Source organism: Solanum dulcamara, chromosome 1 (assembly GCF_947179165.1).
Source record: "Solanum dulcamara chromosome 1, daSolDulc1.2, whole genome shotgun sequence".
Classification (NCBI taxonomy): Eukaryota; Viridiplantae; Streptophyta; class Magnoliopsida; order Solanales; family Solanaceae; genus Solanum; species Solanum dulcamara.
Window position 1 is genome coordinate 37,244,968 of NC_077237.1, and position 13,175 is coordinate 37,258,142.

Here is a 13,175-nt window from a genome sequence, read left to right on the forward strand (position 1 = left end):
GAGGAAAATAATAGGTAAGTCCTGATATTGTTCCGTATATTAATTATCCAGAATATACCACGATGATATGTAGGTATTATAAGTATAAAATCATGGCTTGATGCAGCCAAAATGGACACCAAACAGTCCACGCAACTTCCAGCACGCTAAAGAGGTTTTGAGGTGCAATTGTGGCAAGTTATGGCCAATTTCGGGTAAGGTAAGGTTTCTCCTTTAAATTTGGACTTTATGGGGTTGTTTTGGAGGGTATTATGTACCTTTTATACTGATGGAAGTATAAATAAGTCGTGGAGATGCTCAGCGAAAGAAACAATCTAAATTAAAGTCGTCGTAGTTAAATTATAGTCGAAGTAAGGCGTTGTGTGTTTGGAGGTGGCTGCTGGTTGTGTGGTGTGTGTTGAAGGGCCTAAATTTGTTATAAAATAGGTGGGGGAGCTTCTGGTTCCATCCATACGACCCCCTCTTCATACGAGTCATTTGGAGTTTATGTAGTATAAGATTGATGTAAATTTTATATATATATATGTTGAAGGTTAATTTTGTTTGTTGGCTGTATCTATTAGGAGTATAATTGGAAATTCGGATAGGGCACATCATAGGGGAGATGCTGCCCAATATTTCTTAACGCCTGAACTAGCTAAAGGACTAGTTGAGAATAATAGCGAGGAAATGAGTTCTATGAATACTCGTATGTAAATTAAGACACTGGAAAGTCGAGGATTGTTGATGCTCAGATTGATTTCATGTTAAATAGGTTCAAGAGATGACGAGGCGAACGTGTTAAGAGTAACCCATAAGAGATATGTAAAGCTAACGTTTCCTTCTTTTGGCATGTTTTGACATAAGTATGTAAAACCTATCTTTTCTTTGTTTTGGGCATGTCTTAGATTTAAGTCACAAATGATATGTGTATGAAGCTTGGGGTAACTCTATTCATGATCTATGAACATGATTCATGATGCATAATTCATGATCACTTCTGAATGTTAAAGACTCTTAAAGTAGTTAAGTTCCAATTCCTCAAGTCTTCTATATGCTGAAAATTAGTGTATGTAAAGTTATTCTTCCTCTCTTTTGGCATGACTTAGATGTAAGTATTATGTATATGCAGTTGAAGTTATTCCACTCTTAAAACTCTAGGTGTGAGTTAAGTATTTTATTTACTTCTCGATATTAGAACTCCTGCGATAGTTGAGTTATGGACTTGTAAGTCTTCTACATGACTAACAGTAGTACACGTGGAGCCTATTCCTTCCTTCTCCTGAAATAGTTAAGGTAAGTAAAGCGAGATATGATATGAGCTAGAGGTGATTCCATTATAGGTTTCGGGAATAACTTAGGACTTGTACTCACTTTGGAATTATAAGGGCCTTGAAGTAGTTGAACTACGACCCTTGAGCCTCCTACAGGTTGAATAGTGTTGGGATGTGTAAGCTCCTATACCTAGGGGCTATTCAACATGCTTTATAGTGATATCTAAGGGATGTTTGATACGTTACAGATGTTTACATGCATGTATATGCATTATGATATATATGGATCGGGTCGAACGTACCTCAGCATATCTGGCTATGTAAGGATAGGGCCGTACGTTCCCCGGCATATTTTAAGATATGTCGATCGGGCCATCGTTCCTCAGTGTGTACTTTGTACATTCATAGATCGGGCTGTACATTCCACATTGCTAATGGTATATATGTTCTTATGATGGAAAAATGATATGGTTATTATACAAGTCCCCGAACGGGCCGGATACAGTATGTGATGATAGCATGTATGCCTTTATTTTATAAAATGCAGGTATAGTAGATGGCTAAATGTTATACTTGCCGCCTGCACCCCAATTTCAGTTGTTGTCTCAGTTATGATGTTTTATGCTTTATATACTCAGTACATATATCGTACTGACTCCCCTTTTCTCGGGGGTCTACATTTCATGCCCACAGGTACAGATGTTCATATTTGAGATCTGCCAGCTTAGGGTTTCCACTCAACGATGTTGGAAGTGCTCCACTGTTCTAGGGCCTAACCTTTGATACTAGTCATTTGATATATATATGTTTGTTTATTCAGGGGTACGGCGGGATCCTTGTCCCGCCATATGTTATCGCTACTATTCTTAGAGGTTTGTATACATGTGTATATGAGTAATGTGTGAGTTTTGTGTGATTATAGTAGTACGATATATTGTAAATGTTACTATGCTATGGCAGTCTTGTCGGATGGCTTTCCCTTTCATGACATAATGCAAATGAAAGAGGCTATACGTGTATGAATATTTTATCACCCACTGGGGTTTATGTGTTTGGTTCTTATATCTGATAGATACATATACAGGGGCCAGGTCGGACCCCAGTTGCAGCCCACGGGGTTGGGTCGTGATTGAAGTGGTATCAGAGCAGTTCATCCTTGGAGTGTCCATAGACCGTGTCTATTAGAGTCTTGTTTATTAGTATGTTGTGCACCACATATATAGATAAGAGGCTACAGGACATTTAGGATGTTACCTTTCTTTCATATCTACAATCGTGCGATAGAGCCGAGTCATAGGAAATGAAATTCCTCATACTAACTTGTGATTTCAGCAGAAGGACATCATCGATAGAAGAAGGTGACTGACGATATTGGAAGTTACAAAGCATGCAGGTAAGCAAAGGCATGAACGATATATGTCGGGTAAGGTATTGAGGCACAATTAGAATGTAAAGTTGAATTTGAAAGGAAAAGTAGCCAGGAAAGTTAACAGGTGAAGTTCGAGTGGGCATATGAGGTAAGTCCATTTTCATACTGTTAATATTGGGCGCCCTGTGTGACTGTGATATGATATGATCTGAATATATGCATGTATGCCCTGTCAGGCATTGTTGGCATTTCCTGCATGCAAGTGTTGAGATAGGGCGAAATACAAAGGAAACTCTGCCCAAATTTTCCTAGAAATAAGAAGAGAATGAGATATAGGGCTATAGTATGTCTTAAATAAGCGTGGATGACCTCGAGAAATGAGTTAATTACTGAATTAATGGCAATAGAGACTAGGAGGTCGATACTGGTATAGTAAATCAAAGTTGGAAAAGACTTATAATCCAAAAAAGATAGTTTAGAAAAGACTGATAGATCTAAATAGAATGATATTAAGGCACCGACTTATAGAGGAGATGCTGCCCAATTTTTGTTAATGCCTTAACTAGCTAAAAGACTAGTTGAGAAGATGAGCGAGGAAATGAGTTCTATGAATACTCGTATGTAAATTAAGACACTGGAAAGTCGAGGATTGTTGATGCTCAGATTTCTTTCATGTTAAATAGGTTCAAGATATGACGAGGCGAACGTGTTAAGAGTAACTCGTAAGAGGTATATAAAACTAATGTTTCCTTCTTTTGGCATGTTTTGGCATAAGTACGTAAAACCTATCTTTTCTTTATTTTGGGCATGTCTTAGATTTAAATCACAAATGATATGTATATGAAGCTTGGGGTAACTCTATTCATGAGCTCTGAACATGGTTCATGATGCATAATTCATGATCACTTCTGAATGTTAAAGACTCTTAAAGTAGTTAAGCTCCGATTCCTCAAGTCTTCTATATGCTGAAAATTAGTGTATGTAAAGTTATTCTTCCTCTCTTTTGGAATGAATTAGATGTAAGTATTATGTATATGGAGTTGAAGTTATTCCACTCTTAAAAATCTGAGTGTGAGTTAAGTCTCTTATTTACTTCTTGATATTAGAACTCCTGCGATAGTTGAGTTATGAACTTGTAAGTCTTCTACATGACTAACAGTAGTACATGTAGAGCCTATTCCTTCGTTTTCCTGAAATAGTTAAGGTAAGCTAATTGAGATATGATATGAGCTAGAGGTGATTCCATTATAGGTTTCGTGTATAACTCAGGACTTGTACTCACTTTGAAATGATAAGGGCCTTGAAGTAGTTGAACTACGACCCTTGAGCCTCCTACAGGTTGAATAGTATTGGGATGTGTAAGCTTCTATACCTAGGGGCTCTTCAACATGATTTATAGTGATATCTAAGGGATATTTGATACGTTACAGAGTTTTACATGCACGTATATGCATTATGATATATATGGATCGGGCCGAACGTACCTCGGCATATCTGGCTATGTAAGGATCAGGCCGTATGTTCCCCGACATGTTATACAATATATGGATCGGTCCGTTATACCTTCGCATTTTTACATGATATATGGATCGGGCCATCGTTCCTCGACATTATTATGCGATATACGGATTGGGCTATCGTTCCTCGGCATTATTATAAGATATATGGATCGGGCCATCGTTCCTCGGCATGTACTTTGTATATACATGGATCGGGCTGTACATTCCACAGTGCTAATGGTATATATGTTCTTATGATGACAGAATGATGTAGTTATTACACAAGTCCCCAAACAGGCCAGATACAGTACGTGATGATAGCATGTATGCCTTTATTTTATAAAATACAGGTACGGTAGATAACTAAATGGTATACTTGGCCTCGTCACCCCAATTTCAGTTGTTGTCTCAGTTATGATGTTTTATTCTTTATATACTCAGTACATATATAGTACTGACCCCCCTTTTCTCGGGGGGCTGCATTTCATGCCCGCAGGTACAGATGTTCATTTTGGAGATCTGTCAGCTTAGGGTTTCCACTCAGAGATGTTGGAAGTGATCCATTGTTCCAGAGCCTAACCTTTGATACTATTCATTTGATATATATATGGTACGGCAGGGGCCCTGTCCCGCCATATATTACCGTTACTATTCTTAGAGGTCTATAGACATGTGTGTGTGGGTAATGTGTGAGTTTTGTGCGATTATAGTTGTATGATGTGTTATAAATATTACTATGCTATGGCAGTCTTGTCAGATGGCTTTCCCTTTCATGACATGATGCAAATGAAAGAGGCTACAGTGTATGAATATTTTATCACCCACTGGGTTCCTGTGTTTGGTTCTTATATCTGATAGATACATATTCGGGGGTCCAGGTCGGACCCTAGTCGTGCCCCATGGGGTTGGGTCATGATAAAAATCTACGGTGGAAACGTAGTTTAAGGGACTATATGTTGCTACTAAGGCTTAGTTCAAGCCCCTACCTCAAATTCCTTTTGATGCTAAGTCAACATCCCACAGAATACATATATTAATCATACTTGTCATAAATTTTATAATCTTACTTCATAAACTTGTTCATAGGAATAGCTCATTATTATGTGATTCATGTAATGTGGGTGTAGACCATCCATCATTATGAATCCTTTACATGGAAATATTATTATGGTCTTATGTCACCCTTATTCATAAAACATTCTTGCATACTTGAAATTCATGATCATAGCTTATACTTGAAATTAGGGTAGAAACATGAATACATGATCAATTGACTTGGAAATCATGAAATTGGATTGAAAACATACATGATCATATAATTTATATCAACCCATAGATAATTCATGAAAATAACATCAATTAGATGTATAATTGAAAATATCCATAACCCATATCATTAACCCTAAAGATCAATGTAGGAAAATTCATAGAAAAACTCTTTGATTCCATGCAATAATCCTAAATTTATATAAAAATAGATTCAAAATCATAATTAGATTCATAATTCATACAACTGAAATAGAAATCATAAAAACCCATAAAAATATACATTTTAATTGATTGAAAAAGATGAAAATTTGTTGGGATCCATGGGTGAAAGTACCCTAGGATAAAATACCCACATACCTTGAGTGAGAAGACAAAAAATATTTGAATAAACTTGGAATTTTAATGTAGAGCTTGAAGGAAGTCCTTGGAAATCTTCAATGGAGTTTCAGAGCTTTTTTGTAGAGAGAATTATTTGAATAGGAGAATTGTGAAAGAATAAATAAAATTAGAGGTTTAGGTTAGTTTATAGAGTCAAATTAGGTCCTAAAATGTACAGGTTCATTAACTAATGGTTAGGGAAATGTCTAAAGTGTCCCAACTTAAAAGTTGAATTCGGACAGAAAACACAACCCAAGTTCGCGACGCGGACTTATTTCCTGACAGGGCCAATTTTGAGCGAATGGAATTTTGGCCAACTTTTGACTTGGGAAAATATTGTATTATGGGGGAGAAATTCTGCGTCGCATACCCTTCTGGAAATACAATTTCTTGAAAAAATTTATCTTCCGAAACTGTGTCCTAAAAATCCACTGAGACTATTTTTTGAATGCTTAACCTTATTATATCATATTCCAACCTTCAAATGCCTGGGTATTATAATATCTCCCCTTTGGGAACATTTTTCTTTGAATGAGGTATGACTAGATTGAGTATAGTAGAGTGTATAACCAACAACCTAGCATGAATAAAATAATGCAAGTTAAACATCATTTAAAATCAGGTTCCTGAGAATGCATACATGTATTAAGACATAGAGATATTGGAATGTGAGAGTTTAGGTGATTTGAGCCTGAAGATGTAAATACTTTAGGTTGGAAAGGAAGGAAAGAGATAAGGGTATCATTTCATCATGTCAGTTTCTCCTTCCCATATAGAAATTTTGACTTCCTGGTTCCTCCACAATACTTTAACGGATGCAACTTCCTTGTTTCTCAACCTCTTAACTTAGAGATCCAAAATTTCAACCGGAACCTCCTATAAGTCAAGTTTTCTGCAACACTCACATTACCTAAAGGTAAAATGGAATTGGGATCACCAACACATTTCTTCAACATTGACACATAGAATACCGAATGAACCGAGGCTAACTCTAATGGCAATTTAAGTTCATAGGCCACCTTACCAATACGCTTTAAGATTCTAAATGGGCCTACATTTAGAGGGATAAGCTTCCCCTTCTTTCCAAAATGCATTACTCCTTTCATGGTTGAAATCTTCAAGTAAACCCAATCTTCCACATCGAACTCAAGTTTTCTCCTTCTACATCTATATGGGACTTTTGAAAACTTTGGGAAGCCCTTAACCTTTGCCGAATAAGTTTGATATTATCCAAGGCTACAAATACTAACTTGGGCCCTAGCAACACACACTCTCCCAATTCAAACCATCCAAAAGGGGATTGTCAGCTTTCTTGTATAAGGCTTCAAATGGTACCATCCCGATACTCAAATGATAACTATTATTATATGCAAACTCAACTAATTATAGATGATCATCCCAAATTCCTTTGAAATCAAGTACACAATCCCTTAACATATCTTCTAAAGTTTGGATTATTCTTTCTGCTTATCCATCGGTTTGAGGTGAAATGTGGTACTTACCTTAACCTTGGTGCCAATACCCCTTTGAAAGGATTTCCGAAAGTGAGAAGTAAATTGAGTACCGTGATCCAAAATGATGAAAAAAGGAACACCATGCAACTTTACCAATTCTTGAATATACATCTTAGCATAATCTTCGGCACTATAAGAAGTCTTAACCGGTAGGAAGTTGGTTGACTTGGTCATTCTATCCACTACCACCTAGATTGAATCATATTTCTTGCGGGTACGAGGTAAGCCTGTTATGAAATCTATGTTCACATCTTTCTACTTCTAAGTAGGAATTTCAATATCATGGGCTAGACCTCTCGGTCTTTGATGTTCAACTTTCACTTGTTGGAAATTTGGATATTCCACCACAAATTTTCTATGTCCTTCTTCATACCATCCCACCAATACACTTCCCTCAAATCTCTATATATTTTGGTGGAACACGGATGTATAGAGTATCTAGAGCAATGGGCTTCACCCAATATCATTTCTCTTAGGCCATCAACATTTGGAACATATAAACCGACCTTGGTAATGAGGTACTCCATCTCCTCCTTGTGAGAGAACTTCAATCTTCTTATCAACCACCAATTTCTTTAACTCAATAAAAGTTGGATCTATATCTTGCTTTGCCTTAACATCCGCTACCGATGATGAATCCAAACCATTTTGAACAATAATACCACCCTCGTTAGAGTCACTCAATATTACCCCCAAATGAGACAATCATTACACATCTTTAACCAACTCCTTCTTGTCATCTTCATCATGAGCAACACTATTAATGGACAACCGATTAAGATCATTGGCAACAATATTTGCTTTAGTCATATGGTACAACCCACTCATATCATAATCCTTTAATATTTCGAGCCACCTTCTTTGATTTAAGGGTCAAGCCCCTCTGGCTAAACACATATTGCAAGCTTTTTAGGATCAAACATGATACCATCACTGAAAACAATGTGACTAAGAAATGCCATAGACTTCAACCGAAATTCACATTTACTAAACTTTGTAAATAATTGCTTGTCCCTCAAATTTTGCAATACAATTCTCAAATAATCCATATGCTCTTCTTCATTTCAAGAATAAATTAATATATCATCAATAAAAACCACCACAAACATATCTAGGTACGGTTTGAAAATTTGATTCATCAAGTCCATGAAAATTTCTAGAGAATTAGTCAACCCAAATGACATAACCAAAAACTCAAGATGGACCTACCTTGTTCGAAACACCATCTTGGGAAAGTCACACTCCCTCACCCTTTATTAGTGATATCGTATAGGAGATCAATTTTCGAGAAGTGACTTACACCTTGGAGTTGATCAAATAAATCATCTATTCTTGGAATGTGATACTTATTTTTTATGGTGACCTTATTCACTTTCCAGTAATCTATACATATATGAAGTGACCCATCCTTCTTTATAACATACAACATAGGATCACCCCATAATGAAATAATTGGCTTTATGAAACCCTTGTCTAACAAATCCTTCAATTGCTCCTTCAACTCCTTAAGTTCTGCCAGGGCCATACGGTAAGGAATAATAGAGATGGTTGAGTGTCAGGAAGAATATCTATACCTAAATCAATTTCCCTTTCAGGAGGAATGTCTGGAAAATCATTGGAAAGCATATCGAGGAATTCATTGACATTGAGAACCGACTCAATAGTAGGAGCTTCAGAATTTGTATCCCTAACCCGCACTAGAAGATAGATACACCCCTTAGAAATCATTTCTCAGGATTTTAGGCACGATATGAATCAACCTCTAAATACCAAATCATTACCCTTCCAATCAAGAACTAATTCATTAGAAAATTGGAATTTGACCATACGAGTTCTATAATCAATAGATGCATAGGAAGAATGTAGCTAATCCATACCAACAATAACATCAAAATTGGTCATGTCAAGTTCAACGAGATCATATGGAATTATTTTTATACAAGGACGACAAGGGGAAATTTCTATAGACTTTCTTAGCGAACACTGAATCACCAACGGGAGTATAAATTAAAAAGGGTTCTAGCAAGACTTTGGGAAATATATAAAACCTTATAGCAAGGTAAGGAGTAATGAAAGACAATGTCACACTAGAATCAATTAAATAAAAAACATCAAAGTCAAAGACCTGCAACATACCCATAACCACATCGGGAGACTGTTCAATATCTTGCCTAGCTTGGAGTGTATAGAAATTAATTTGAAGCAGGCCACCGCCTTGTGAAGCTTGTCCACCTTGAGTAGTTTACCTTGAGGATGGAATTCTCTACCCTTATTAGGGAATTAAAAGATGTTGTGCCCCATTTTACCACATCCAAAGCAAGCACCCTTACCAAACAAACATTTATCTCCATGGTTTCTCCCATACTTGGAACACTTAGGAGGAATAGACCCACTAACACCACCACCTTAGGCCTTGGAATTAGTCCCCCTATCTTTACCAAATCTTTGGATTGAAGCTGGTAAAGAACCTTGGCCTTGAAACCTTTATGGTTTTTGAAAATGGCCATAATGACAATCGGATTTGGATTGAAAAAATCCACCTTTAAATCGAGCCCTCTTGGACTCCCTCACCTTCCCCTCCTTAAGATTTTCCCCTTCAATTTGTTTGTAATATGTCATGAACCTATAAACATCTCTCTCCTTGATGAGCATACCGGTTCGGCTTTCTTTCATCACCAATTCCGACACACCCAAAATAAACTTACTCATTCAGGCACGAGAGTCAGCTACCGAAAAAGAGCATACTTGGAAAACTTTGTGAACTTGAGGGCATACTCCCTCACACTCATGTTACCTTTCTTGAGATTGATAAACTCTACAACTTTCGCTTCCCTCAATTTAAGTGGGAAGAAGAGGTCAAGAAATGCAACTTTTAAATTTTCCCAACCCATGGAACCTTCTTAAGCCCTTTTGGCCTTCCATTGATTGTACCACACTTGAGAAACACCTTTGAATTAGTGGGCCGCCAACTCTAGCTTTTCCTTCAATGACAGCCCCATAATAGCAACAATCTTATGCACTTCATCAACAAAGTCTTGGGGATCCTCAACAACCTTGGACACATGAAACTTGGGAGGATTCATCCTTGTAAAGTCTCCAACCCTTGAAGTCAGTGTAGACAAATTTGGAAGGGCCAGTACTCCTTGGTTCACTTAAGTAGTCATGATTGAGCTAGCATAGAGATAGTGGATCGAAACTTGTTATGAGTAACTTGATTAGCTAGAGGATCATTAGGAGCTTGTCCCTTATTAGCATAAACCCCTCTTTGATGTGGAGCTCCTCTTGGAGGCATTTTCTAAAAATTGCAAAGAATAATTTTTAGAGGGAAAAGACTTAGAGTACACTCTATCGAATGACATAGATTATGAAAGAAGTGAGGATTTCCTAAGATGACTCATAGACTTCTACTCATAAATGTGGCACTCTTCACACCCATGAATAAGACTCTACTTGATGCGGCATGTTGGACTCCCTAGGACACTTCAAAACTTTATGCTCTGATACCAAGTTTGTCATGATCCAAACTAAGGCCTAGCCTTGACATGACGATTAAGATTCTCGAAGAAATACCAACCAAGCCTCTTAGCATATCATATGCATACATAAGCTAAAAAGAAAGAAGAAACTCATAAAATTCTAAGAAGACAGCATAACTAGAGAGAATCAAGACAACATAGACTCCTTACACATTTAGCCAACCTGCCTCTACTTGAATAAATAGACCAGGACTAGGACATGTTCCTAGATCACCCTCAAGAAAGTAATAACATGACATAGGATAGTCTAAAAATATCAACATAGTCTAGAAATGACAATAAAAGGAAGAATGGTTGGGTTTGCCCCAGAGCATGAGTACTCACCACAAACCCTTCAAATGGATCACCGACTGGTCACAAGAATATGATGGAGAGTCCATCCCTTCATTATGATATAATATAGGAAATAAAGTGTGTGTTAGTACGTTTGAATGTACTAAGTATGTAGGCAATGTAATACAAAATTAAAATCATATTGTGCAAATGACCATTTTCAAATAGCATGATAAGAGAAGTAGTGAAATCATAAGTAGGCATAAGAAAGGTCAATGCACATTAAACCATAAGGGTATCATATGAAAATAAAGGATAAGAGTTGTCTTATAAAACATCATAAGGACCACACATATGTGGGAGACAACCGTAATCGACAATAAGACCATGCGAGCTATTACAAGGAATCAGATGATCCCCACATCGAAAAGGGGGGAGGCTACTTGCTAAGGTAGACTCCTTCAAATATTATCATCATTAAGTGCAATACGTGGATCTACTAGCTAGGCTATATTGGCTAACCTACAGAGGCAACGTAGTTTAAGAGACTAAAGGTTACTACTAAGCCTTAGACTGAGCCCCCACCTCAAAGTCCTTCCAGTTCTAAGTCAACATCCCACGGAATACATATCATATCATAATCAAAAATCATACATGTCATAAATCATAAGCCTTTCATAATCATACTTCATAAACTTATTCATAGAAATAGCTCATTGTCATGTGATTCATGTAATATGGGTGTAGGCCTTCCATCATTACAAATTATTTTCATATAAATATTATTAGCATCTTAAGTCAATCTCATTCATAAAACTTTATTGCATACTTGAAATTCATGATCATAGATTATACTAGAAATTAGGATAGAAACATGAATACATGAATCAATTAACTTGGAAATCATAAAATTGGATTAAAAATATACATGATGATATACTTTATATTAACCCATGCATAATTCATGAAAATAACATCAATTAGATGTATAATTGAAAATACCCATAACCCATATCATGAACCCTAAAGATCAATGTAGGAAAATTCATAGAAAAACTCTTTGATTCCATGCAATAATCCTAAATTTATATAAAAATAGATTCAAAATCATAATTAGAATTATAATTCATACAACTGAAATAGAGATTATAAAAACCCATAAAAATACACACTTTAATTGATTGAAAAAAATGAGAATTTGTTGGGTTCCATGGGTAAAAGTACCCTAGGATGAAATGCCCACATACCTTGAGTGAGAAGATAAAAGAAATTTGAAGAAACTTGGAATTTTAATGTAGAGCTTGAAAGAATTCCTTGGAGACCAAAAATGTTCAGGTTCATTAATGGATAGAAAAATGTTTAAAGTGTCCCCACTTAAACACTGAATTTGGACAAAAAACTATAAGACCCTAAAAGTTGGAAAGTTGGAATGAAGAAAGAATCTCAAGAAAATAGCACTAACCTCGGTCTATGAATCTATCTAGAGATCGTAGCAATCTTTACGACTCATAGGGACGAGTTGTGAAGGGATATCTTGAGTTTGTCTAAGACCAAACTCAGAAGAGATCCCTATGAATCAACAGTATGAGTCGTATTCCTATCACCGAGTCATAAGAAATACTCATAACAAAACATCAAAGTCTTAAAATTTACAAGTTTTCATGCCTGCTGGACGAGTTGGATCTAGGACCCGTAAACCCATTGACGAGTCATACGAATAACTCATAGAGGAAACTTTAGAGACTCAAGACTTCAGTGATTTTCAGACCCTGCAGGACAAATTAAGTTCACGATTCATAAAAGTACCTACGAATCGTAGAACCCAGCTCATAAGGTTAAGTTTTGGAATTTAATGAAGGGTGTAAGGGTCTTTTCTCCAAGTTTGGTTCAATGAATCTAGACACTTTTACAGCCAAGTCCAAACTATATAAATACCCAATCTTTTAAATTCCCCTCCTATTCTAAATAATTCTCCTAAATTATCTAAGGAGAGACTAATAAATTTTCTCAAGGTTCTTCTCCAAATTCCAAGCTAGGGTTTCAAGAGCAATCATTTTCTTCTTCAATTTTGAGTTGATTTCATC